The 27,518-nt window shown below is 43.2% G+C and overlaps 1 long non-coding RNA gene across 1 annotated transcript in view; it reads right to left on the bottom strand.

Moving 5' to 3' along the window:
- Window positions 1-698: 698 nt before the first annotated feature.
- Window positions 699-27,518, bottom strand: part of LOC130366934 (uncharacterized) — a 35,481-nt gene continuing 8,661 nt past the window's right edge. The window contains exons 2-3 of the long non-coding RNA XR_008892006.1: window positions 10,156-10,218; window positions 699-808 (exon numbers count right to left, since the gene is read on the bottom strand). This is a non-coding gene — a long non-coding RNA (uncharacterized LOC130366934). The remainder of the gene's footprint in view (window positions 809-10,155; window positions 10,219-27,518) is intronic.

Raw genomic sequence — 27,518 nt, forward strand, 5'->3', positions numbered from 1 at the left:
TAAAATCTAAACAGAAAATAGAAAAAAGAAAATCTAATTGGTTAACTGACACGCGAGCTAAAGGTAATTTCTCGTGCGGCTCTTGCTCCTTTTGTGGAATGAATATCAAAGGTAAAACAATTACAATAGGAGGGTATACTATTTATGTCAAACAATCTATAACATGTAGATCTTCCTATGTGGTTTACTGCATTGTTTTCCCGTGCGGTTTATACTACATTGGAAAAACAATACGCCCTCTTTTTCATAGAATTAGGGAACACATTTGGTCCATAAAAACTGGAAAAGGTTCACATCGATTTATCCAACATATGACTACATATCATAATAGTAGTTCAGAAGGTTTAAAATTTGGAGCCATTGAGAGAGTAGAATTCCCTAATAGAAATAAGAACAGACACCAGATTTTGTTTCAGAAGGAATCCAGATGGATCCTAACGTTGAATGCAACCGGACCGCTGGGTCTGAATGAGAAAAAAAAGAATTTGGTGCTTTGCTGTAACCCATAGCAACATCCTTGTTTTATGAGTTAGAACCGGATATTCACTATACTTGTTTTTACTTTTTTCTATCACTAAGAGTTAAATTAATTAACACTCACCTGTTTGGTTTTTTCACGCACTGGCAAGATGAATCCTGGGAAAAGTATAAAACGTGGAGCATACGTGATGACATCTCTCAGCGGCCTGACGAAGTGTTTGGTGGCGTGTAACGGTCCGTGGCCCGATGTCTGAGCTCCCCCCGGTTACCATCAGCCGCCTCCCTGCAGGACCGATGCCCAGTCTGAGGATCACCGCACCTGAGTGACCTGCCGATTACAGAATGGTGAGTGTTCCGCTTTCTTTTTCTCTTCTCATTGGAGTTGTATATGTGATTGCCTAACCTTTCAGCATGCAGCGCTTACCTGGTTAATTTGAATTCACCTGTTATTGCCATCCATACACACCAGAACAGTAGTTACATTTTTTTGGTGGTGCTGGCTATCTCTCTTTTCTTTTGTGATTGCCCACTTCTTTTTGGGCCAGTTGCTTTCTGACAGAGTCTTTTGGGAAATGTAGTTTCTCCCTCTTATTGAAAGAAAAATTTTTTTTTCTAATTTTGGGGAATTTTTTTTTTTACGCAGTGCACTTAAGAGTCCGTTCACACTGAGGAATTCAAGAGGAATTCACGAGGAATAATTTTGGTCAGAAAATTGTTGCCTTCTGTTATTTTATCCATCAAGCAGAATTCAACCGGAATTTCTCTGCAGAAATGAAGAGGCATGAATGAGGAGCTATTTAATCTACTTTTCTGAATTCCGCTAGAATTCCGCTCAAATTCCGCTTGAATTACGCTCAAATTCTTCTTGAATTCCGCTTGAAAATGATGTTGGGCAGAATTTTTTTTACCATTGACTATTGGATTCTGCTCGTGGATTCTGCTTGAAGAATGAACATGTTCTTTCTTCAAGCGGAAAGGAATTCAGCGTCGGAATTCTGCTAGTGGAATTTCCGCAATGTGAACAGGACAGCAGAAAAAGCATTAAAGTCAATAGGCAGAGGAGATGTGCATTCATTTGGAGTGGAGAATTCAAGAGGAATTACTCGAGTAAATTCCTTTTGTATTTTTCTACATTTAACTCTCCCTGCCTACTTGCCCATCTGCCCTAAATGGTGGATTGACAACCACGGTGGGGGTCCCTTCCTGAGCTAAAGTGCAGTTGGTGTAAAAACAAATAATATACATAGTCGCTTGCAGGCCAGAAACATAACAGCAATAACCGACAATAACATAACCAAACAAGCAGATATGCATGAAAGAATATCTACACAACAAACAGGGCAGAAAATAGTGTACTAACAAACAGTTCAGAAACCAGAATCCAGATAAACGACAGTTATGAATAAATGAACAAGTCTAGGCATGGAACAAGTATACATCAGAAACCAGAATGTGCAGGGGATGAACAGAAGAACTGTGTCACATATGAGTAGGGAAGGAGTGCACACTATTCTCACCCACTCCCCTATTCCTGCCTACTTACATGCCTGCCCTAGGTGACAGGTCCGTAACCACAGTGACAGTCCCTCCCTAGACAAGTGAGGGACATAATTGTCAAAATAATAAAATACAATAATACAGACTCAGGTCAAGGAACAGTAGAGAACAGACAGACTAACAAAGCAAAACTAACACACTCACACAATAAGTCCAAGTCCACTATGCACGTCAAAAGCCAGGAGTTTGTCAAAATACAAAAATCGCTAATACCAGAGAGACGAGTCAGAGAGTGGAGCCAAAGGGTCAACATGCCAGGTATAACAGATACAATAGAAAGCATGCAAGGAGTACAAAAACTGAGCTCGTTAGAAGGCAAAGACTGGGAGTAGACTGCCAGCTTAAATAGATCCAGACCAGGTGTTCAATCAATGTCAGCTGCCCAGTCTCAGCAGACAGGAGTAACCAAAGCAACAAGACCAAAAAGTTCTCAGTGCAAGTTTTCCCTTCCGTTCCTTACAAACTGAATGTTAAACACTAAACTTATTAGGAACATAGAACACGGTTCATACTGAGACACAGAACAGAAACACACTGGACACCCCACTCCACAAAAGGAGTAGACAGCAATAATAACTCCAGATAGACTTCTAGCCAGTGGGCACACTCTACCATGTGAACCGGATACTGGCCTAGAAGGACACAGACATATAATACACGGAACACTAACATAAACAGATTAAAGGGGTATTCCCAGAAATTTGTTTTTTTTATATCAACTGGCTCCTTGTTACGATTCGCAGCAGGTGGGAGCAGGTGGAAGCTAATTAGACTGATTGGGCCAGGCACCAATCACTGGTGCACTGGCCCTTTAAATCTAAGAGCGCTGGCGCGCACGCGCCCTAGAGAGCGCAGCCGCGCGCGCCAGAACATGACAGCCGGGGACCGGGACGGGTAAGTTGCTTGGGATGCGATTCGCGAGCGGGCGCGTCCCGCTATGCGAATCGCATCCCCATCGCGAATGTCAGTGCAGCGCTCCCGTTCAGCGGGTCTGACCGGGGCGCTGCAGAAGGGAGAACGCCGCGAGCGCTCCGGGGAGGAGCAGGGACCTGGAGTGCTTGGCGTAACAGTACCCCCCCCCCCCTTAGGTCTCCCCCTCTCTTTGTCTCCTTGTCCCTTTAACTGAGAAGAGAACATAGGGGGCGTCTCTTGAGTTTCCTTCCGGAACAAAAAACAGTCCTGGGTAGCTACATCAGCGGCCGGTAATCCGGAAGAAGTGGGAATGGGGAGGGGGGGCAGAGGGTAAAGCTTGTCACGGGGCAGAGTGTCACCAGGACGGGGGCTATGAGGAGGCACTGCACAGTCCTAATAGGCCTTGGGGAGACCAGGCACAGGAGGAGACGCTGAGGCCCGACAGACAGGACTGGGAGCAGACGTGAATATTTCTTGCGGCAAGCAGGGCCCCAATTCTTTATCTCCCCGGTGGTCCAGTCAAGGGTGGGAAAATGATGCTGGAGCCATGGCAGACCGAGGAGGACTTCAGAGGTGCAGTTGGGAAGGACGAAAAATTCAATTTTCTCGTGATGCAGTCCAATGCTCATAAGCAAGGGCTCTGTGCGGTAACGCACAGTGCAGTCCAACTTCACTCCGTTGACTGAAGAAATGTAGAGCGGCTTGACGAGACGGGTCACCGGGATGCAGAATCCAGAATAAAATTTCCAGAATAAAATTTCCAGAAGCACCAGAGTCCAAGCAGGCCACGGCTGAGAAGGAGGAGTTGGCAGAAGGAGAAATCCGCACGGGCACAGTGAGACGTGGAGCAGCAGACTTTGTACCAAGAGACGCCACACCCACGTGAGCTGGGTGCGTGCGTTTCCCAGACGTGGAGGACAAATAGGGCAATCCACCAAGAAATGTTCGGTACTGGCGCAGTACAGACATAAATTTTTATCCCTACGGCGAGTCCTCTCTTCATGGGTCAGGCGAGACCGATCCACTTGCATAGCCTCCTCGTCGGGAGGCACAGGGGTAGATTGCAAATGATACTGTGAGAGAGGTGCCCAGAGATCAAGGTCTTTTTCCTGGTGTCTTTCAGTAAAACGCATGTCAATGCGGGTGGCCAAATGGATAAGTTCTTGCAGGTTGGCAGGAATCTCTCGTGCGGCCAGCACATCCTTGATGTTACTGGATAGGCCTTTTTTAAAGATCGCGCAGAGAGCCTCGTTATTCCAAGATAATTCGGAGGCGAGAGTACGAAATTGGATGGCGTACTCGCCTACTGAAGAATTACCCTGGATCAGGTTCAGCAGGGCAGTCTCGGCAGAAGAAGCTCGGGCTGGTTCCTCGAAGATACTACGGACTTCAGCGAAGAAGGACTGGACTGTGGCTGTGGCAGGATCATTGCGGTCCCAGAGCGGTGTGGCCCAAGACAAGGCCTTTCCAGACAGAAGACTCACTACGAACGCCACCTTAGACCGTTCTGTAGGAAATTGGTCCGACAACATCTCCATGTGTAGGGAACATTGAGACAAGAAGCCACGGCAGAGTCTAGAGTCCCCATCAAATTTGTCCGGCAGGGACAAGCGGAGGCTAGGAGCGGCCACTCGCTGCGGAGGAGGTGCAGGAGCTGGCGGAGGAGATGGTTGCTGCTGTAGCAGTGGCAGAAGTTGCTGTAACGTGGAGTTCAACTGCGACAGCTGCTCTCCTTGTTGGGCAATTTGCTGCGATTACTGGGCGACCACCGTGGATAGGTCAGCGAGACTTGGCAGCGGCACCTCAGTGGGATCCATGGCCGGATCTACTGTTACGATTCGGCTAGCTGGATGTGGATCCTCTGTGTCAGCGAGGGATTGGCGTGGACCGTGTCGGTGGACCGGTTCTAGGGTTGCTACTGGTTTTCACCAGAGCCCGCCGCAAAGCGGGATGGTCTTGCTGCGGCGGTAGCAACCAGGTCGTATCCACCGGCAACGGCTCAACCTCGCTGACTGCTGAGAAGGCGTGGGACAGAAGGACTAGGCAGAGGCAAGGTCAGACGTAGCAGAAGGTCGGGGCAGGCGGCAAGGTTCGTAGTCAATGAGGATAGCAGGAGATCTGGAACACATGCTTTGGACAACACTAAACGCTTTCTCTGGCACAAGGCAACAAGATCCGGCAAGGAAGTGCAGGGGAAGTGAGGTAATATACACAGGGAGCAGGTGGAAGCTAATTAGACTGATTGGGCCAGGCACCAACCACTGGTGCACTGGCCCTTTAAATCTTAGAGCGTTGGCGCGCGCGCGCCCTAGAGAGCGGAGCCGCGTGCGCCAGAACATGACTGCAGGGGACCGGGACGGGTAAGTTGCTTGGGATGCGATTCGCGAGCGGGCGCGTCCCGCTATACGAATCGCATCCCCATCGCGAATGTCAGTGCAGCGCTCCCGGTCAGCGGGTCTGACCGGGGCGCTGCAGAAGGGAGAACGCCGCGAGCGCTCCGGGGAGGAGCAGGGACCCGGAGCGCTCGGCGTAACACTCCTGAAAGTTAAACAGGTTTGTAAATTATTTTTATTAAAAAATCTTAATCCTTCCAATAATTATCAGCTGCTGAATTTGAGTTTTTCTTTTCTGTCTGGCAACAGTGCTCTCTGCTGACATCTCTGCTTGTCTCGGGAACTGCACAGAGTAGAAGAGGTTTGCTATGGGGATTTGCTTCTACTCTGGACAGTTCCCGAGACAGGTGTCACCAGAGAGCACTTAGACAGAAAATCACTGCGTCATAGCGGGGCCTGGTCGGGACCCGTGGCTAATAGCGCGCGGCACTGCCGCACACTATTAACCCTTTGGACGCGGCGTTTAAAGTTGAATGCCGCATCTAAAGTGAAAGTAAATCATTGCGGGTTAGCTCAGGGGGCTGATCAGGATGTCCGCGGCGAAATCGCGGCATCCCAAACAGCTGTGACACAGCAGAAAGGTCCCTTGCATCCTGGTGTCTGATCGCCGAATGACTGCTCAGTGCCTGAGATCCAGGCATGAGCAGTCAAGCGGTAGAATCACTGATCAATGATTTCCTATGAGAAACCATTGATCAATGTAAAAGATCAGTGTGTGCAGTGTTATAGCCCCCTATGGGAGCTATAACATTGCAAAAAAAAAAAGTTAAAAAAAGTGAATAAAGATCATTTAACCCCTTCCCTAATAAAAGTTTGAATCACCCTCTTTTCCCATTTAAAAAAAAAAACTGTGTGAATAAAAATAAACATATGTGGTATCGCCATGTGCGTAAATGTCCGAATTATAAAAATATATCGTTAATTAAACCGCACGGTTAATGGCGTGCACGCAAAAAATATCCAAAGTCTAAAATAGTGTATTTTTGGTCATTATTTATATCATGAAAAAATGAATAAAAAGATCAATAAGTCCTATCAATGCAAAAACTGTACCACTAAAAAATTCAGATCACAGCGCAAAAAAATTTGCCCTCATATTGCCCCATACACGGAAATATCCTCTCCCAGTCGCCGAAAAGTTCTGATCCAATTCCCAGCCACGTCTCCTCTTCATCACTCTCAGTTTTTTAGGCCTGTAACGGAGGATGAGGTTTCCAGGCTCCTCTCCTCTGCCCGCCCCACTACCTGCTCTAGTGACCCCATGCCTTCACACCTCATCCAATCTCTCTCTCCTGCTATCAGCTGTCACCTAACTAAAATCTTTAACCTCTCCCTCTCTTCTGGTGTCTTTCTTTCCTCCTTCAAACACTCTATCATAACCCCACTATTGAAAAAAACATCTCTGGACCCATCCTGTGCAGCCAAGTATCGACCCGCCTCAAATCTCCCCTTTATCTCCAAACTCCTGGAACGCTTGGTCTACTCCCGCCTTATCCGCTATCTCTCCGAGAAATCTCTTTTTGACCCCTTACAGTCTGGTTTCCACTCCCTTCACTCCACAGAAACGCCCCTAACCAAAGTCACTAACGATTTTCTGACGGCCAAATCAAATGGCAATTTTTATTTACTGATTCTCTTGGACCTGTCTGCGGCTTTTGACACTGTGGATCACCAACTTCTCCTCAGTAGTCTCCGCTCCATCGGTCTCAATGACTTCTCTCGCCTGGTTTTCCTCCTATCTCTCTGGCCGCTCCTTTAGCGTCTCGTTTTCTGGCTCTACTTTTCTCCTCTTCCCCTTGCTGTCAGGGTTCCCCAGGGATCGGTCCTGGGTCCTCTACTCTTTTCACTCTACACATCCCCCATTGGAAAAACAATCAGTAGATTTGGTTTCCAGTACCACCTCTATGCTGATGACACCCAACCCTATACCTCTTCCTCCAACATCACCCCTGCACTCCTACAGAATACCAGTGACTGTCTCTCTGCCATCTCAGACATCATGTCCTCTTTATATCTGAAACTAAATCTTTCTAAAACAGAACTTCTTGTTTTTTCTCCATCAACTGATACTGTACCTAACCCTGACATTTCCATCTTGGTATGTGGTACCACCATAACTCCTGGGCAGCAGGCTCGCTGTCTTGGAGTTATACTTGACTCTGATCTGTCTTTCACTCGCCATATTCAATCTCTTTCACGTCCTTGTCACCTGCATCTCAAAAACATTTCCAGAATCCGCCCGTTTCTCACTACTGAAACTGCTAAAACTCTTATTATTGCTTTGATTCACTCCCGCCTCGACTACTGTAACTCTTTACTAATAGGCCTTCCTTTCTCCAAACTCTCTCCTCTCCAGTCCATCATTAATGCCGCAGCCAGACTCATCTTCCTCTCCAGCCGCTACACCGACGCCTCCTCCCGGTGCCAGTCACTACACTGGTTACCAATTCAGTCCAGAATACAGTACATAATACTCAGTCTCACACACAAAGCTCTCCACATTGCTGCACCTCCCTACATCTCTTCTCTCATCTCTGTCTACCATCCTACACATTCTCTATGATCTGCATATAATCTCACACTAACATCTTCTATAATCCGAACTTCTCACTCCCGTCTCCAAGACAACAACGTCCATAGTTTCAAACGTGGCCTAAAAACACATCTCTTCAGACAGGCCTATAACATTCTCTAATTGGCCTCAACATATCCTCAAAATATCCCCACACCTCTTGTTTGAATAGTTATTGTGTAATATTATGTCTGATACTTGTCTTTGTTTGTATCTCATAATTGTAAGCACTGCGGAATCTGTAGGCGCTATATAAATAAATAAAATTAAATTAAAATAGTTATAGGGGTCAGAAGATGACAATTTTATATGTATAAATTTTCCTGCATGTAGTTATGATTTTTTCTTGAAGAACGACAAAATCAAACCTACATAAATAGGGTATCATTTTAATTGTATGGACGGACCTACAGAATAAAGAGAAGGTGTCATTTTTACCAAAAAATGTACTGTGTAGAAATGGAAGCCCCCAAAAGTTACACAATGGCGTCTTTTTTGTTCAATTTTGTCTCACAGTTATTTTTTTTTTCCATTTTGCCGTAGATTTTTGGGTAAAATGACTGACATTATTACAAAGTAGAATTGGTGGCACAAAAAATAAGCCATCATATGGATTTTTTGGTGCACAATTTAAAGAGTTAGGATTTTTTAAAGGTAAGGAGGAAAAAAAGAAAATGCAAAAACGGAAAAACCCGGGCGCTTAAGGGGTTAAGTTCCGAGGACACAGATCAGTGAGTAAGCACAGAGGACACTATAGACCAATGGAAACCCTAGATCAGTGATCATGAACTCTATGATCTGTGCATGTACTAAAAAACAAACTTCACAAAGTGAAGCGACACAGGTCAGGATTCTTACAGTGTGAACAGAGACTAAGAAACAAGGTACATGCAGAACGGACATACAATCCTAAAACCGACAGATATACCACAGACTAAAATCAATAGGAAACAGGACTATTAACCATGGCTAAAACTCAGATAATATCACAAAATAAATACAAGGAGCATGATAAAACAGACATAGAAGTTCAATCACCAGCAACCAGAGTGCAGCAAAGCTAGGGTTTAAATAGCCTCACCCAAGTTGCAATTGGCTCAGAGCATTAACTCTTCCAAGCATAGGAAGAATTAGAACAGAAACTGCATCAGACAAGAATACCATTGTCTGAACAGACCCCAAGACATAAAAACATAAAAATGGACATTACATTTGGTGTTTTTTTTTTTTTTTTAACATTGTCGCACTTGGCAGTACCACATTTTTTCTATTGTTTTGTTTTATTTAGTTCTTTTTTTTATGGCATTAGCAGTAAGTAATACACTTCTCCGCCATTTCTTGTATAACAACCTTTAGGGGTCACCCCCCAAGGGTTAAGCCCTAAGTTAGAAATCCCCCCCCTAAAATAGATACTTTATTGAATTCATAAATTAAAATCCTGTGGATATCTTATTAAACGTTGTGATTTAAAAATTTCAGACTGTGTTCCTTGTTATACTGTATATCACACATCCTTAGGTTACACTGATTTGTGTTAACCAGTAGGTTCAGTTTCTCTGGATGTGTTTAGCACTGGTGTTATAAGGACATGGGTCTGATGTTAAAACAAGTCTCAGTTAGCCCCCCGACGTTTCATCAGCTGTGCTGACTTTCTCAAGGGAATGAGGCTAATGGCTATTGAGACCAGACCGTCAGACTTATATGTGTTCCGTTTGTGACGTTTCCCTGCACAGTATCATTGTGCGCATCAGGGCTAGCCAATGATAGCCAGATTAAGCCAGATCTGGCTTGATCCAGATGGGGAAAGAAAGGGAGATGCAGATAGAGTCCTTTTGAGAGAAGAGGCAAAATGGATTTATAGATTACAGAGTAGGAGTCCAATGGGACTCAATGAAGGCTTCTCATTCATGGCTTTTCTGGAGCGACATATAATTCTTAAATATTATTCAAATAATTTCCTGTTAAACATGTTTTATAAGGACCATTATTTCAGACTACTAACTGAAGAAGAGTTTAGCATCAAGAATACACAGAAAATGTGTTGTGATCCACCAGGGCCATTAAATATTATATAATGCATATTAGATTCATGATAGATTGAATGAAAAGGAAGGAAGGTAGGATCCCAGATCTGTATAAGCGAGATACCCATTTATTAGACCAACTAGTTATAACATTTATGGGATGATAAGGTATATGGTATATAATATTCATTCACACAGTCAATAAACTTATACTTACCGCGGCATCTTTTTCTCCCTGGAGTGGGGGTTAAGCTCCCATTGGGGATAATTGAGTCATGCCCTATAATATAAAAGTAGAATTTGAATAATAAATTAGTAATTCATATATAATATAATAATAAATAATAAAAAATTAATAACGTATTATTAAGCTTTGAATTTAAGTTGACATAAGATAACTGATGTCAGTTTCCCTGATTCATTCCAGTGAAATTCATATTCATATATTCGTATTGAACTGTATATTACGCATCATCTTGTAAGCAAATTGACACAATAACGGATTTAATTTACCACATTGAGGACATCTGTTACGCCGAGCGCTCCGGGTCCCCGTTCCTCCCCGGAGCGCTCGCCTCATCCTCGTTGCTGCAGCGCCCCGGTCAGATCCACTGACCGGGTGCGCTGCGGTCCCGCCTCCAGCCGGGATGCGATTCGCGATGCGGGTGGCGCCCGCTCGCGATACGCACCCCGGTCCCCGTACCTGACTCGCTCTCCGTCGGTCCTGTCCCGGCGCGCGCGGCCCCGCTCCCTAGGGCGCGCGCGCGCCGGGTCTCTGCGATTTAAAGGGCCAGTGCACCTATGATGGTGCCTGGCCCAATCTTCCAATTAGCTTAATTAGTTTCCACCTGTGCACTTCCCTATATCACCTCACTTCCCCTGCACTCCCTTGCCGGATCTTGATGCCCTTGTGCCTAGTGAAAGCGTTCCCTTGTTTGTTCCTAGCCCGTGTTCCTGACCTCCTGCCGTTGCCCCTGACTACGATCCTTGCTGCCTGCCCCGACCTTCTGCTACGTCCGACCTTGCTTCTGCCTACTCCCTTGTACCGCGCCTATCTTCAGCAGTCAGAGAGGTTGAGCCGTTGCTAGTGGATACGACCTGGTCACTACCGCCGCAGCAAGACCATCCCGCTTTGCGGCGGGCTCTGGTGAAAACCAGTAGTGACTTAGAACCGGTCCACTAGCACGGTCTCGCCAATCCCTCTCTGGCACAGAGGATCCACCTCCTACCAGCCGGGATCGTGACAGTAGATCCGGCCATGGATCCCGCTGAAGTTCCTCTGCCAGTTGTCGCCGACCTCACCACGGTGATTGCCCAGCAAGCCCAACAGATTGCCCAGCAAGCCCAACGGATTGCCCAGCGAAATCACCAGCTGGCATACTTGACCACCGTGACACTGCAACTTCAGTCACAGATACAGCAGCTGCTGCCACAGACACAGCAGCTACAACAACCATCTCCTCCGCCGGCTCCTGCAACTCCTCCGCAGCAACCGGCCGCTCCTAACCCCTGCTTGTCCCTGCCGGACAAATTTGATGAGGACTCTGGACTCTGCCGTGGTCTCCTTTCTGGAAAGGCCTTGTCTGGGGCCACACCACTCTGGGACCGCAATGATCCTGCCACAGCCACAGTCCAGTCCTACTTCGCTGAGGTCCGTGGTGTCTTCGAGGAGCCTGCCCGAGCCTCTTCTGCCAAGACTGCCCTGCTGAACCTGGTCCAGGGTGTTTCTTCCGTTGGCGAGTACGCCATTCAGTTCCGTGCTCTTGCTTCCGAGTTGTCCTGCAATAGTGAGATTCTCTGCGCGACCTTTAAAAAAGGCCTATCCAGCAACATTAAAGATGTTCTGGCCGCACGAGAAACTCCTGCTAACCTGCATGAACTCATTCATCTTGCCACTCGCATTGACATGCGTTCTTCCGGATGGCGTCTGGAGCTCCGCCTGGATATGGACTTTGTTCGCACGAGGCGTTTTTTCTCCCCGGCTCCTCTCTCCTCTGGTCCTCTGCAATCCGTTCCTGTGCTTCTCGCCGCGGAGGCTATGCAAGTTGACCGGTCTCGCTTGACACCTCAAGAGAGGACACGACGCCGCATGGAGAATCTTTGCCTGTACTATGCCGGTACCGAACACTTCTTGAAGGATTGTCCTATCCGTCCTCCCCGCCTGGAAAGACGTACGCTGACTCCGCACAAAGGTGACACAGTTCTTGATGTCAACTCTGCTTCTCCACGCCTTACTGTGCCTGTGCGGATATCTGCCTCTACCTTCTCCTTCTCTACTATGGTCTTCTTGGATTCCGGATCTGCAGGAAAAAAATTTTTGGCCTCTCTTATCAACAGGTTCTACGTCCCTGTGACCAGTCTCGCCAGACCCCTCTACATCTATTGTATTAACAATAAAAGATTGGACTGTCTCATGCGTTTCCGCACAGAACCCCTCCTAATGTGCATCGGACCTCATCACGGAAAAATTGACTTTTTTTTCCTCAGGTTCTTTGGCCCCAAGAAGAGGGGGAGACCCAAGGGGGGGGGGTACTGTTACGCCGAGCGCTCCGGGTCCCCGTTCCTCCCCGGAGCGCTCGCCTCATCCTCGTTGCTGCAGCGCCCCGGTCAGATCCACTGACCGGGTGCGCTGCGGTCCCGCCTCCAGCCGGGATGCGATTCGCGATGCGGGTGGCGCCCGCTCGCGATACGCACCCCGGTCCCCGTACCTGACTCGCTCTCCGTCGGTCAGGTCCCGGCGTGCGCGGCCCCGCTCCGTAGGGCGCGCGCGCGCCGGGTCTCTGCGATTTAAAGGGCCAGTGCACCTATGATGGTGCCTGGCCCAATCTTCCAATTAGCTTAATTAGTTTCCACCTGTGCACTTCCCTATATCACCTCACTTCCCCTGCACTCCCTTGCCGGATCTTGATGCCCTTGTGCCTAGTGAAAGCGTTCCCTTGTTTGTTCCTAGCCCGTGTTCCTGACCTCCTGCCGTTGCCCCTGACTACGATCCTTGCTGCCTGCCCCGACCTTCTGCTACGTCCGACCTTGCTTCTGCCTACTCCCTTGTACCGCGCCTATCTTCAGCAGTCAGAGAGGTTGAGCCGTTGCTAGTGGATACGACCTGGTCACTACCGCCGCAGCAAGACCATCCCGCTTTGCGGCGGGCTCTGGTGAAAACCAGTAGTGACTTAGAACCGGTCCACTAGCACGGTCTCGCCAATCCCTCTCTGGCACAGAGGATCCACCTCCTACCAGCCGGGATCGTGACAACATCCATAACAATCACATTGGTGTCAGTGATATAATTACAAATGATGGACACCACAAGAGAAATGGAATTTATTTAAATTTTTTGGTGACATCAGGTATATTTTCTATATCCAGCATACATACTGACAGAGACATTCAACTAAATGTAGCAACAGATATGGGTTCTTTCATCTCTCATCAGCTCAGTCTGACAATTTGAATACATAGAAAATCCAAAAATCCACAGACATGCGCATTGCCATGGGGATTCCGATGCAGACGCAGTAAGATACACAATAAAATCTTAGTGCCATGTCATGTGCAAAGCTAACCCGGAAGAGGGAGGAACAACACACTAACTGCCATTCCGGAGTAGGTGCAGCCGCAGACGATGATGTAAACAGGGGATATAGGGGATATCCACTGAAAGGCACGGCGCTTTGAATTTACGCAATGTGTACGATGACGTGCACATTACATGACCAAACTCAGATAGGCTAAACATAAATACATCTATGACACGCAGGACCTCAGCGCATTGGATAGAAGGAGTGGAGTTGTGACGTACTTGGCTGTCATTGGCTAGCCCTGATGCGCACAATGATGCTGTGAAGGGAAACGTCACAAACAGAACACATATATGTCTGACGGTCTGGTTTCAATAGCCATTAGCCTCATTCCCTTGAGAAATTCAGCACAGCTGATGAAATGTCGTGGGGGGGGGGGGGGGGTAGCTGAGACTTATTTTAACATCAGATCCATGTCCTTATAACACCAGTACTGAACACATCCAGAGAAACTAGAGGGGCAAAGGTTTAAAAGTAATATCAGTAAGTATTACTTTACTGAGAGAGTAGTGGATGCATGGAATAGCCTTCCTGCAGAAGTGGTCGCTGCAAATACAGTGAAGGAGTTTAAACATGCATGGGATAAGCATAAGGCTATCCTTCATATAAGATAGGGCCAGGGACTATTCATAGTATTCAGATTATTGGGCAGACTAGATGGGCCAAATGGTTCTTCTCTGCCGACACAATCTATGTTTCTATGTTTCTAAACTGAACTTACTGGTTAACACAAATCAGTGTAACCTAAGGATGTGTGATATATAACGCAGTCTGAAATTTTAAAATCACCGCGTTTAATAAGATATCCACAGAATTTTTATTTATGAATTCAATAAAGTATCTATTTTAGGGGGGGGGGGTTCTAGTTTAGGGCATACCCCTTGGGGTGGTGACCCCTAAAGGTTGTTGTTTGGAGATTTTTGCCCTGGAATCCTCTGGGAATTTTTTGGTTATGTCTTGTATACACGCTCACCACACAACACTCCATTGCTGAAAAAAACATGTTGAAATATGTGTAAAGTTTACTGCACAACATTTGAAAGAGCCAGTGAAATACTGGAAGAATATTTGTGCACAGATGAGAGCAAAAAGAAACTGGTTGGATGCCATAATACACACCATGTTTGTAGGAGAAATAACACTGGCTATGACCCTAAAAACACCATACTAACAGTGAAGTTTGAAGGTGGGAACATTATGGTGTGGGGCGGCTTTTTCAGCATATGATATTGGCAAACTTACATAATAGAAGGGAGAAAGAATGGGCAAACTTACCAAGACATTTTTGACAAAAATGTGCTGCAATCTATCAGGATGATGAAACAAGGGTGGACATTTCAGCAAGACAATGATCCCAGACACAGCTAAGGAAATTCTCAAATGGTCAAAGAAAGAAAAAATAAAGCTGCTACAATGGCCCAGCCAATCACATGAAATCCCATTGAAAATCTATGGAAACAGCCGAAATATATAATTCATAAAAGAGACCGAAAAAACCTTCAAGATTTTATAATTGTGTAGAAAAATGGGCCAAAATCGCACCAGAGCAATGCATGTGATTAGTTTCTCCATACAGGAGGCATCTTGATTCAATATTAACAAAGGCTTTTGTACAAAGTATTAAATATCAGTAAATGTGTTCAGTACTTTTTCCCTGTGTCATTTCACATTATTGCACATAACTTAATTTCCAAGCTTATTTGTTTTGGTTTCTTTGTATGTATATATTACTTGGTTGTTTTCAACATTTGGTAACATTTCATGTCAATAGCACCTTTGGAAATATATATTAGTAAGTAAAATGGTAAAGTGTTCAATACTTATTTATCCGCTGTATACTAGGTCTACAAAGAATGAACATACGATACAGTATGTGTTACCTATTCAGCTGCACAGATGTCCAGTTTATAAGAGGGCCACTTTCATTTAAAAACAGTTTTCTATTGTTCAATTGCATGTAAGGGGATACAGTAATACATTGCATAACTCACAGTTACTGTTAGATTGTTAGAAATAATGGGGGTGAGATTGGATGAGATGGGTCCCTTAGGCCATTTCCGGGATGTCTGTGCAGAAAATCTCTGTGCGGACATTTCGGAGACTGCGGCTGCCGGCATAATAAAACTAATGATTAGACACACAGGTATAGGGCGCAACTCCAGCTGACACGCCGGCAACAGGATTTTAGGTGAGTATACACATGAATGTTCTGACTCACGGTTTAGTAGAAAATTTCTTTCTTGTTTATTCAAGTATATTCGGGTATTGTCTCGCAGGACATCAGGTTAGCAGCATAATATGCAAGCAGCAAAGGTGGATACAAGCTCCGTGCTCCCTTCAGTCATGGCCCAACGTTTCAGGGGCAAGCCCCCTTAGTCAGTCGTATGGGAGTTGTATATACACTCTACACATTGAAATAACTCGGTTACTACTGTGTATACTAGAGGCATAATAAAACTATACAGGAATGCGTTGTCTCATAGACGACTATGCATTTATGCAGAGTCCGTAGAAAGTATGAACAGGTTTATTCTTTCTGCAGACACGGAAAACGACATTTCCATGCCAGAAACATCTGGCGTGGAAATTCCACCATGTACAAAGCGCAGCAGAATCCCATTGAATATAATGGGACTCTGCTGCTCTGTTATCTCTGGCGGAATTCCAATGCGGAGTTCCGCACGGAAATTCCAGGCAGGTAAACGTGGCCTAAGGATGCTGAGTCTAAGTTCAACCATACCCTCTGCACTCCTATAGTTATGTCCTACTATACTTTCCTTACACTGGGGCATCCTGTTTTTGCCCACTGAGTTCTGCTATAGACTTTCTAAGTAAAATGTAAAGATGAACAAAAGCAGTAATATCAGTATTAAATATTTTCTGCCTTCTTTTATTTTAACAAAGTTTCAACAGCATTGTTTAAATATTTCACAAAACAAAATGTACCCACTTAACAAATACAGTTTCTGTGATTACCTAAACGCAATTTGCATAATTACCACTAGATGTCACTGTTCTACAAAACTGCTGGCCATATGAATGCCGAATATGAGCTAAACCTAAGTAGGGACATTTACATGTCCTTAACGGATGCCAAAAATATTCTCAGTTTCTAGAAAGCAGAGTCACAACCAGTATAACAGCACTTCCTGTTGTCACTATTGCAAAAAATGTCAACTGTTAAAAATGCTTATATGTTATCAGCAAAAGTACACATAACTAACTTCTGCTGTAACCTCTCTGTTGTCAAGTATGTTTGGCACAAGGCATAAGGTGGAGTCACCTCGGTTCAAGTGGCTCTCCAGCTGTTGCAAAGCTACAACTCCCATCTTGCCTGGAGAGTCTGGGGGTTGTAGTTTTGGGGTACATCTATCCATGGGGTGTCACCCATCATCACTGCAGAACTATCAAGTGATTACAGCTTTCATGGGCAGTCAGAAGAGTACACAATGACATCAGTGACCTGAGTGATGTCTTCTCTGTTGTCTTTCCCTTTCTTCTTTATCTGGTCTAGATGCCAGGATTTTTCTTCTTCATCTGGTCCAGATGCCAGGCATCTTCTTTGCAGAGTCTGACGTCTGGACACTATTGGTTCCTTCATTTGTTAGCAGTTCCTTATCCTCTGTATGATGACAAAAATCATTATATACCTGCCAAATACTCTGTCGCCTGAAAATAATACTGACACACACTGTGCCCCCTGAATATAATTCTGCAACACGCTGTACCCGCTGAATAGAATACTGCCACACACTGTATCCTCTGAATATAATACTGCCAGAAACTGTACCTCCTAAATATAATACTGCCGCACACTGTACCCTTTGAATAAAATACTGCAACACACCGTACCCTCCAAATGTAACCCTGCCACATACTGTGCCCATAAAAATAATATTGTCACACACTGTTTCTTCTCCATCTGAATCTTACCCCTGCACTATCCTCCTCCAGACCCCTCTGTCCTCCTCCTTCAGGCTTCTCTGTCCCCCCAGACCCCTAAATCCTCCTCCTGGCTCCTTGATAACCCTCCCCCTCCGACACCCTAAATCCTCCTCAAGGCTCCTCTGCCTCCCCAGATCCTAAAGTCCTGCTTTAGAAGTCTGTCAAAATATGATAGGAGTTGTAGTTGTGCAACAGCTGGAGAGCAACAGATTGGACAACACCAATCTAAACCAAAATTCACCAACCTATTTGTGTTGTATTTTAGTTTTTTTCACCTCTAGGCTGACCCGTACCACATCGCCTCCTGCCCCCCCACCCCATCACATTGATGTATAGTATATGTATGTATGTATGATAGATGTGTATATGACTGGTGTAGATGTGTGTATGTATGATAGACATACTTATGCTAGATGTGTGTATGTATGTATGATAGATGCATGTATGATAGATGTATGCATGATAGATGTGTGTATTTATGCTAGATGTATGCATGATAGATACGTGTATGATAGATGTGTGCATGTATGTATGTATGATAGATGTGTGTGTGTGTGTATGATAGATGTATGTATGTACAGTGGGGCAAAAAAGTGTGTAACTCTATGTGGTAAGCGCCACTTCTACAACCCTAACTCCGTTTAACAACTGTATCACACTATGGAGCACTGTCTGTTTCTTTATTTCACTTTGTGTGTAATGGAACTAAGCCCAAAAATTTGCGAAAAAAATGCAAATTGGACATAATGTGACACCAAACTCCAAAAATGGGCTGGACAAAATTATTGGCACCCTTTCAAAATTGTAAAAAATAAGATTGTGCAAGCATGTGATGTTCCTTTAAATTCACATGGGGCGAGTAACAGGTGTAGGCAATATTAAATTAACACCTGAAAGCAGATAAAAAGGAGAGAAGTTCACTTAATCTTTGCATTGTTTCTGTGTTGTGCCACGCTAAGCATGGACAACAGAAAGAGGAGAAGAGAATTGTCTCAGGACTTGAGAACCAAAATTGTGGAAAAATATCAACAATCTCAAAAATCAACAATCTCATCTCCAGAGATCTCGATTTGCCTTTGTCCACAGTGCGCAACATTATCATGAAGTTTGCAACCCATAGCACTGTAGCTAATCTCCCTGGGTGTTAATGGAAGAGAAACATTTATGAAAGGTGTAAACACAGGATAGTCCGGATGGTAAATAATCAGCCCCAAACAAGTTCCAAAGATATTCAAGCTGTCCTGCAGGCTCAGGGAGCATCGGTGTCAGCGCAAACTATCTGTCGACATTTAAATGAAATGAAACTCTATGGCAGGAGTAAGCCAAAATCCTTCTGGGAAAATGTCTTGTGGACAGATGAGACCAAGATAGAGCTTTTTTGGTAAAGCACATCAGTCTACTGTTTACTGAAAACAGAATGAGGCCTACAAAGAAAAGAACACAGTACCTACAGTGAAATATGGTGGAGGTTCAATTATGTTTGGGGGTAGTTTTGCTGCCTCTGGACTGGGTGCCTTGAATGTGTGCAAGGCATCATGAAACCTGAGGATTACCAACGGATTTTGAGTCGCATTGTTCAGCCCAGTGTCAGAAAGCTGGGTTTGCATCCAAGATCTTGGGTCTTCCAGCAGGACAATGAACCCAAACATATGTCAAAAAGCACCCAGAAATGGATGGCAACAAAGTGCTGGAGAGTTCTGAAGTGGCCAGCAATGAGTCCAGATCTAAATCCTGTGAATTGAATAGCTGGGGGAAGATCTTACAATTGCTATTGGGAAAAGGCGCCCTTCCAATAAGAGAGACCTGGAGCAGTTTGCAAATGAAGAGTAGTCCAACATTCCGGCTGAGAGGTGTAAGAAGCTTATTGATGGTTATAGGAAATGACTGATTTCAAAACATGTGTTACTGCAATCCATTTCTGTGAGAAATACTTCCTTTTCTTGAATAATTTCAGGGGTTCCGACATTTAAGGCCATGACTGTACATCTATCATACATACATACTATTATCATACATACATACAGACATCCATAATACATCTATCATACATGCACACACCATACATACACACAACCATCTTACATACACACATCCATCATACACACATCTATCATGCATACACACATATACATCCCCCCCATCCTCGGTCTTCTCACACTTCTCCCCCTCTTATCCACATTCTCCTCAGACCCTCCTCCTTCCCATCCTTGGTCTCATTATCACACCAACCCAGCACTTTCCTGGGGAAGAAAGGGGAAGCAAAATCTGCAGCACCAAATCTGCAGCAGATCTGCAACAAAAAATATGCATGTGTGGCATGGGTAACACATGCCATATTTTGCTGCTGCGTATTTTCCTACACATTGAAGTAAATGTGTAGCAGAATAAATGAAGCTGATTTTGCTACCCTTTGACTTCAGTGGGTAAGAAAATATGCAGCTGAATTCGACACATGTGACCCTACCGTATACTGATTCATTAAACATGATAATGCAAAAGCTTTTATTGAAATACTCCATGCAGTTATATTTGACCTGTCATGTATAAGTGCAATGCACAACAAAGAACCCTGCACTCACCTAACAGGCGACTTCAAGTTCCAACGCTGGACAGGCCGGATGAGACTACATGAACAGCTTGGGGTGCTCAAAGGCATCAGTCCAGTTCTTTGTGGTGCATTGCACTGACTCCTACTAATACATTTCATTACTTACATTATTCCCCAACACCTCCGGACTACGACCCCAGCTACCTCCACCCTACAGCTCATATACTGACCTATATCCAATAAGTATAAGCTATTAGGGTATATAGCAGTGCCGCCTGAGTTCTTTATGTGCACATATTTGACTTTTCAATTGTCAACTTCTCACAATGGAATCAAATCGCTTTCTTGCTCCTTTAATATACTTCTGTTCAGCATCTTGAATGTTGCAGAACTATAACAATAACATTTGAAACATGTGTATATTTATAGGCATTTATCTTGTTTTAGCCTTAATTATTATTGTGAATGTTACAGTTGTGCCTTAATATAGATAACTTTGATCGAACAGTAAAATATAATAAGCAATTATCTCACCGTTGTAGTCTTCACAAAATGATCACAACACATGAAAACCTAGTATGAAGGGATGTACAGATTCTGTCCAGATGGCAGCCTGGCAGAGTGGAAAAGCTTATGGACTACATTTTTGTCTTTATGACAATTGACAAAATGACTGATCTCTCCAGATGCCAGTGCACTATTTCAGTCCATGCCATGCTACTTAAATAGTTAGTTTACTAATTAGGTTTCAAAGGTTATAATATACATTTTTTCTGGAACAGCCACGAAGAGTGCAGAAAATTTAATTTACAACATGTTTTTCTCCCCGTATTTCTAATTTCTCCAATTTCTGTACTTCTCTATGAAATTGGTGAAAGCCATTGTCATGAATTTTCTGCTTACTATGGAGCAGCAATCTTACTGAAGAGCAGAACACTTGTCTGAATGATGGGTATTCTGCTCCTCTATGGGGACTTAACATCTTTCCCTCCCTTTCTCTTGATTATAGATGAGCGAGCGGAGCCCTCCGAACCTGGATTCGGTCGGAACTTCGGGGCTTCTTCTTATGTAGCTCCGCCCTCCTCATGATATCATCACTATAGGTGGGGCAGAGGCCCAGCCCAGTGATGAGATGGTAAGTTTCACTCTCTTTACTGTATACATTATACAGTCATATAGATGCCTGTATAATGTATACCTCATGCACCTCCAAGGAGTTCTGCTCAGAAGTGCTAATAAACTTCTTCCTTCCTTTTTTTTGTGCCACCAATTCTACTTTATAATGACATCAGTCATTTTACCCCAAAATATACAGCGAAACAGAAAACAAAAATCATTGTGTGACAAAATTGAAGAAAAAAATGCCATTTTGTAAATTTTGGGGGCTTCCGTTTCTAAGCAGTACATTTTTCGGTAAAAATTACACCTTATCTTTATTCTGTAGGTCCATCCGATTAAAATTATACCTTAGTTATATAGGTTTGATTTTGTCGTACTTCTGGAAAAAATCATAACTACATGCATGAAAATTAATATTTAAAATTGTCACCTTCTAACCCCTATAACTTTTTTTTATTTTTCCATGAACGGGGTGGTATCGGGCAAATTTTTTGTGCCATGATCTGAAGTTTTTATTGGTACTATTTTTGTTTTGAACTGACTTTTTGATCACTTTTTATTCATTTTTTATGGTATAAAAGGTGACAAAAATAAGCTATTTTGGACTTTGGAATTTGCTTTCCGTGTACACCATTGACCGTGCAGTTTAATTAAAGCGTACCTGTCATAGTGCAAAAAAAATTAAAAAAGTGATATGTTACTCAGGACCCAGTCCTGATCATGTGCATATAATTTTCATGTGTCTCTGACCTATATATCCGGAGATATAAGCATTTATCTGCTGGTGAGTTACCTTTTCATTGTGCAGGCTGGAGGGGGCGTGTCAGTCTGTCTGCCTCACAGGAGCAAGCCTGTGCAGTCAGCCAATCAGTACTCTCTACTCTGTAACCCTTTCCTCTCTGGTTTTATGCTGTGTCATGTGTCAGAGGAAGATACTTGGAGCTTGCCTGCAGTAATCAGAAGACATTATGGTGAATTCATAACAGGATAAAATGTATAAATATAAGAATAGATCTTTATAAAATTAGTGCAAGGATTTTTTTTGATAAAAGTACAGCATTTTTATGAAAACATGTTCTGTAAAGCTGGATGCTAATCAGCATAGCTGTCACTATGTGTGCCATTCATCTTTCACAGACTCCTGAATGTCTGATCAACTTCTTTGGAGTCCGAGAAAGCTTTTTCAGCATGCTGGGAGTTGTAGTTTATTTACAGCTGAAGCTGCAATGTTTGTAAATAACTGTGTTAGAGCAGTGTTTCTTCCAGCTGTTTTAAAACTACAGCTCCCAGCATGTCCACACATCCTTTATCTGTAGTTTTGCATACACAATAGAAATCTCCTATACTGGATACCGGTATGCTTTACGGCCGGTATCCAGTATGCTGTAAAATCTAAACTAGTCTGTCTGGCTAAAAGACAGGTGACCCCTAGTGGTGGCTATTTTAATAGGTGTATATTGTGAAATGTCATATTATAATGAGTCCTGCAATATATGAAAAGTTTTTAACAATGACAGTGCCTCTTTAATGATATATTTTTATGGTCCAGACATTTACGCACACGGTGATACCACATATGTTTGTTTTTATTTTTATTCACACACTTTATTAGGGAAGGGGTTAAATCACTTTTATAAAATTGATTTTTTTAAAAACTTTTTGTATGCAGTGTTATAGCCCCCTCTAGGGGCTGTATCATTGCATATACTGATTGCAGGCACTGTTCAATGCATTGCCATAGGAATGCATTGATCAGTGTTTTTTCTGCGCTTGATTGCTCAAGCCTGGATTTCAGGCTTGGAGCAATCAAACGCTGATCGGACAGGTGGGAAGAAGGTAAGACACCTCCTGCTGTCCTCTCAGCTGTTCGGGACTCCATGATTTCCCCACGGCAGTCCCAAACAACTCAGCTGAGCTAAGTGTATTCTCCCATTTAAGACTGAGCTAAGTGTATTCTCCCGTTTAAGACCCCACAATCAACTTTCATTGCGGCGTCTAAAGGGTTAATACAGCACATCAGCCTGATCGGCGATGACCGGTATTAGCCGTGGGGCTGATAGCAACCAGTACCCCGCAGATATGAAGCACGCTCAGAAGCTTCACAGATTGGGAGCCAGCCACAGGACATAATTATATACGTCCGTGGTTGTTAAGGGGTTAAAATTAAATGACAGGAGTTTTCCCCTATACTGTAAACAGGCATGCACAACCACTGAGCTCCTTTCTCTCTATGGAAAGAGTGCTCTGAACCAAACCCATGAAGCGTAGAACACGAAGATTTGCTAAATCTGCTGCGTAAAATAGACTATAAACTTCCTACATATGAAAATACCAAGACTAGTAATTTTTACTAAAAAAAGTACACATTTTTTTTTTGTTACAGATTATAACAGATTATAACAAGGATCAAATATTTACCTGGCATTTATCGCAGGAGGGTAAGGAAGATACATCACGCTCAATCTTGAGAACATCCCGCTCCAGATCCAGACGCAGGAATAACTCCAGATCCAGAGGCAATAGCAGAGTCAGCTTCTCAGAGCCTGACAGTCCACAGGAGGAGTCTAATGAAGTTCCTCGAGCCCACACCCAACAGTAACAAACGAAAAAGAAGCCTGCTGCATCCGGTGTTCCCCCGAGAGACCTGGGGGCGGTTCCAAAAAAACGCACAGGTACGAAGGATAAAAAAAAAAAAAAAAGACCCGGTGAGCAGGTCGCCAACACAAACGGTAGAAGATATCCACTACGCTCTCTACTGACCCCACGTTGAATACAGTTATGAACCTATCCTCCTGCATCCTGACTCCGGCACAGACAGATGTCCTCAGTAAAGGTTTGAATTTTGTACCATCTTGTCAATTTGATTTGTTCAATACGTTGTTAGATGTCAACAAACTAGCGAGAGGATTAACATTGAAAAGACATTTTTCATGCCTGGAGGATCTGCAAGACGGCTATGGACATGATGTGGACTTAAGGGGGGAGGGTGTAGCAGGGGTCAGGTGGGAGAGATTTGTGTTGTGATTTTTAAGATCAAATAACTAAGTTAAATTTGATAAGTTTACAGATGGAAAATGTGGAATGTGAAGACAAATTGGATAAGCCGTACCTCTCTGCCAACCCTGGGTTCTATCCTGTGCCCTTCAGACCAGAGGCCCTGGATAGATTCCAGAAGTTGGTAGAGAGGGATTTAGTTAAATTAAAACAAGAATCTTGCACTACTAGTATACATGATAATTTGAATATAAGTGAAAGAGGTGCACTGAAGGATTTGGTTGATAATAAATCCATTGTAATTCGCAACGCCGACAAGGGCGGTAACATCATAGTACTAGATGTCGGCTTATATAAGAAAATTAAATATGGAAATATTGTCAGATGCACAAACGTACTGCAAATTAAGTGGAGATCCCACTAAAACATTTCAACTGAAACTCAAAAAGGTGCTAGAGGAAGGTGTAGCTTTAGGGGTATTGGATAAGAAACTAGAAGAATATCTTTTTGTCTCCCACCCTATAATTCCTGTGTTCCACTCACTCCCCAAGGTACATAAAGGGGTTTTTCCACCTCCCCTGAGACCCATTGTCGCCGGCATTGGGTCTTTGTTGGAGCGCCGTGGGGAGTGGGTGGACCACTACTTGCAGCCCCTCACCAAGATAACCCCCACATACATAGAGGATTCAAAACATGCCATTAATATCCTAGAAAATATCACTTGGGGCAATGAGTTGTCATGGGCAACTTGTGATGTTATAGGATTATATCCATCTATCCCTTGGTCTAAAGGCCTAGAAGCCCTATCCTTGCATATGGAAAAATATAGCCCGTACTCCCCTGGTCTGAGAGACTTTATCACCATCGCAACCGAATTTTTGCTGAAACACAATTATTTCATGTTTGATGGTGATTATTTCCTTCAGACCAGGGGAGCCTCGATGGGGGCTAAATACTCCCCCTCATTTGCGAACATTTTTATGTTCCATTGGGAATCCCAGTTTATATTTAATATTGATAACCCATACCTGAATAGTATTTATTGGCTAGGGCGCTTCATTGACGATATTCTAATAATTTGGAAGGATTCAAAAGATGAATTTGAGAAATTTGTCAAGTACAGTGGGTCTAATGATCTCAATCTGGGGTTCACATAATTCTTTAACAAAGATAGCATTAATTTCTTAGATCTTACATTGGTGGGCAGAGAGGATGTTATAGAAGTCCTTCCATATAGGAAGGAAACGGCGACTAACTCCATATTGGGGGCATCCTCTTGCCACCCAAAACATGTTCTGAATAATATCCCGTTTGGGGAGCTTTGTAGGATCAGGTACAATTGCTCTAGAGATGAGGAGTTTAAAGTGGCAGCAGAAGACCTGTGTGACAGGCTGAAGAACAGAGGCTATAATGATAAAATCTTGAACCAGTCACACAGGAAAATTAATGAGATTGATCGGAGAGATCTAGTTGCATATTCTAGGAGGAGACAAGAACAGGAAGAATCACATAACGCAGGGGGCAAAAGTAGTAAATTTAAATCTAAGAGACCCTACTTTGTTACACCTTATAGTGTCCAATTTAATAAAATAAAAAATATAATAAATAGATACATTCCAGTCCTTGAAACTGATCCAGCTTTAAGAAATATTGTAGCGGAAGGTATTGCCATTGTATCTAGGAAGGGTCCCTCCATAGGGTCTAAAATATCCCCAAGCCTTTTTGAAAGTAAAAGTAATAACAAAACAAACAGCCAGAATTGGCTCAACGCCAAAGGCAATTGGAAATGTGGACACAACAGGTGTTTAACTTGTGATTACATGAATGTCTCAAACCAAGTGATATCATGCACTACGGGAAAGGCACACAATATACAGAGTTACATAAATTGTAATACTAAAAATATTGTGTATGTGGCGACATGCACAATTTGCAAATTGCAAAATGTGGGTTGCTCAGGCAACTCACTAAAAATGAGATTCAGAAAACACGTCTCGGATATTAGGAGTAATCTACCGGGCATCTCCATGCTATCCCGTCACTTCAGGGAAACACATGGGGGGGGGGGGGAGGCAAATAGCCTCCGTGTCTCGGGATTAGAGAAAATATCCCTGGGGCCAAGAGGCGGAGATCTCAAGTATAGGATTTATAAACGTGAGACCTACTGGATGTTCCTTTTGGGAACCAGGTACCCAGAGGGTTTAAATAAAAGAATGGACATGATGTTAACTTGTCCATAGAACTGCATTGTTGCTAGGTCATGTTTTGCAAAAACAGTATTTATAGTTAAACTAATATTGATAGGCTATATAATATAGAATAGATTAATAATGCAATAACCTATACTGTATTTATTGACAGAATTCATCCAACCATGCAGGGTAACTATGGGTCAACCTTATGTTATGGAACAGTATGATAGTATTTACACCTGGATATTATTAGTAATGAGAAAAATATTAATAAAAATATAAAAAATATAAATAATAATAAAAATAAAAATAATAACATGAAATAAACAATAATAAAAATGAAAAACAGAAATTAAATAAAATAATAAAAAATAAAAATAATAATAAAAATAAAAAATAATGAAAATAATAGAAAAAGATTTAATATTATCAAGGATACTATGGTATAATAACAAGTAATAATAGATAATAATAAAAAATAATAATAAAAAAAAACTGTTCATCATTATAGAGGTCTCTTTTATTACATCCTATTAATATTTACGCATTAATATTGACATCTTTTCACATAATATGCAATAGTGTGTAACATAGTGTACTAATCGCAATGTGTGCCGTTCCCGTGTGCATTTAGATAATAATAAATACAAAAAATCTTTCTCTTCCCCTTGCCAAGTCGATTCCCTCTCCCTCGTTACCCCCCCCCCCCTCCCTTCCTCCCTCCTCCCTTTGGTTTTCTCATATACATGATAATTTGTATGTCCAGTTCACACTTCATTTACATGCACTGCGGTTTCTAAAAACATTAATTAATAGAGGTTAAAATCCATGTTTAAAACATAATTTATTGTTATGGAAGCTCTTAGTCCTGTAAATAATAAATATGAAATAGTTTCTAACGCAGTGCATAGTACTTGATGAGTGTGAACAGACACCACATGTAACGTTCTAAATAGATTCCAATTCCGGGTTTTATATGTATATGTTACTAACAATTACGAGGTTAGTCATGTGACTTACACCTCCGGTATTTTAAGTTGCTCTCTGTGATTGTACGGCAGTCTACGATTAAGCTCTTTAGCGAAACGCGTCAGACTATCTACCCTGTACTGCAGAATCTTCAAATAAAGAAATAAGAAGTTTTTACCTGCAACCTTCATAGAAGTATAATTATTTTGTATGTCTGTGAGCAAGTGCAGCCTCT

This window comes from Hyla sarda, chromosome 1, assembly GCF_029499605.1.
Source record: "Hyla sarda isolate aHylSar1 chromosome 1, aHylSar1.hap1, whole genome shotgun sequence".
NCBI classification, from domain to species: Eukaryota; Metazoa; Chordata; class Amphibia; order Anura; family Hylidae; genus Hyla; species Hyla sarda.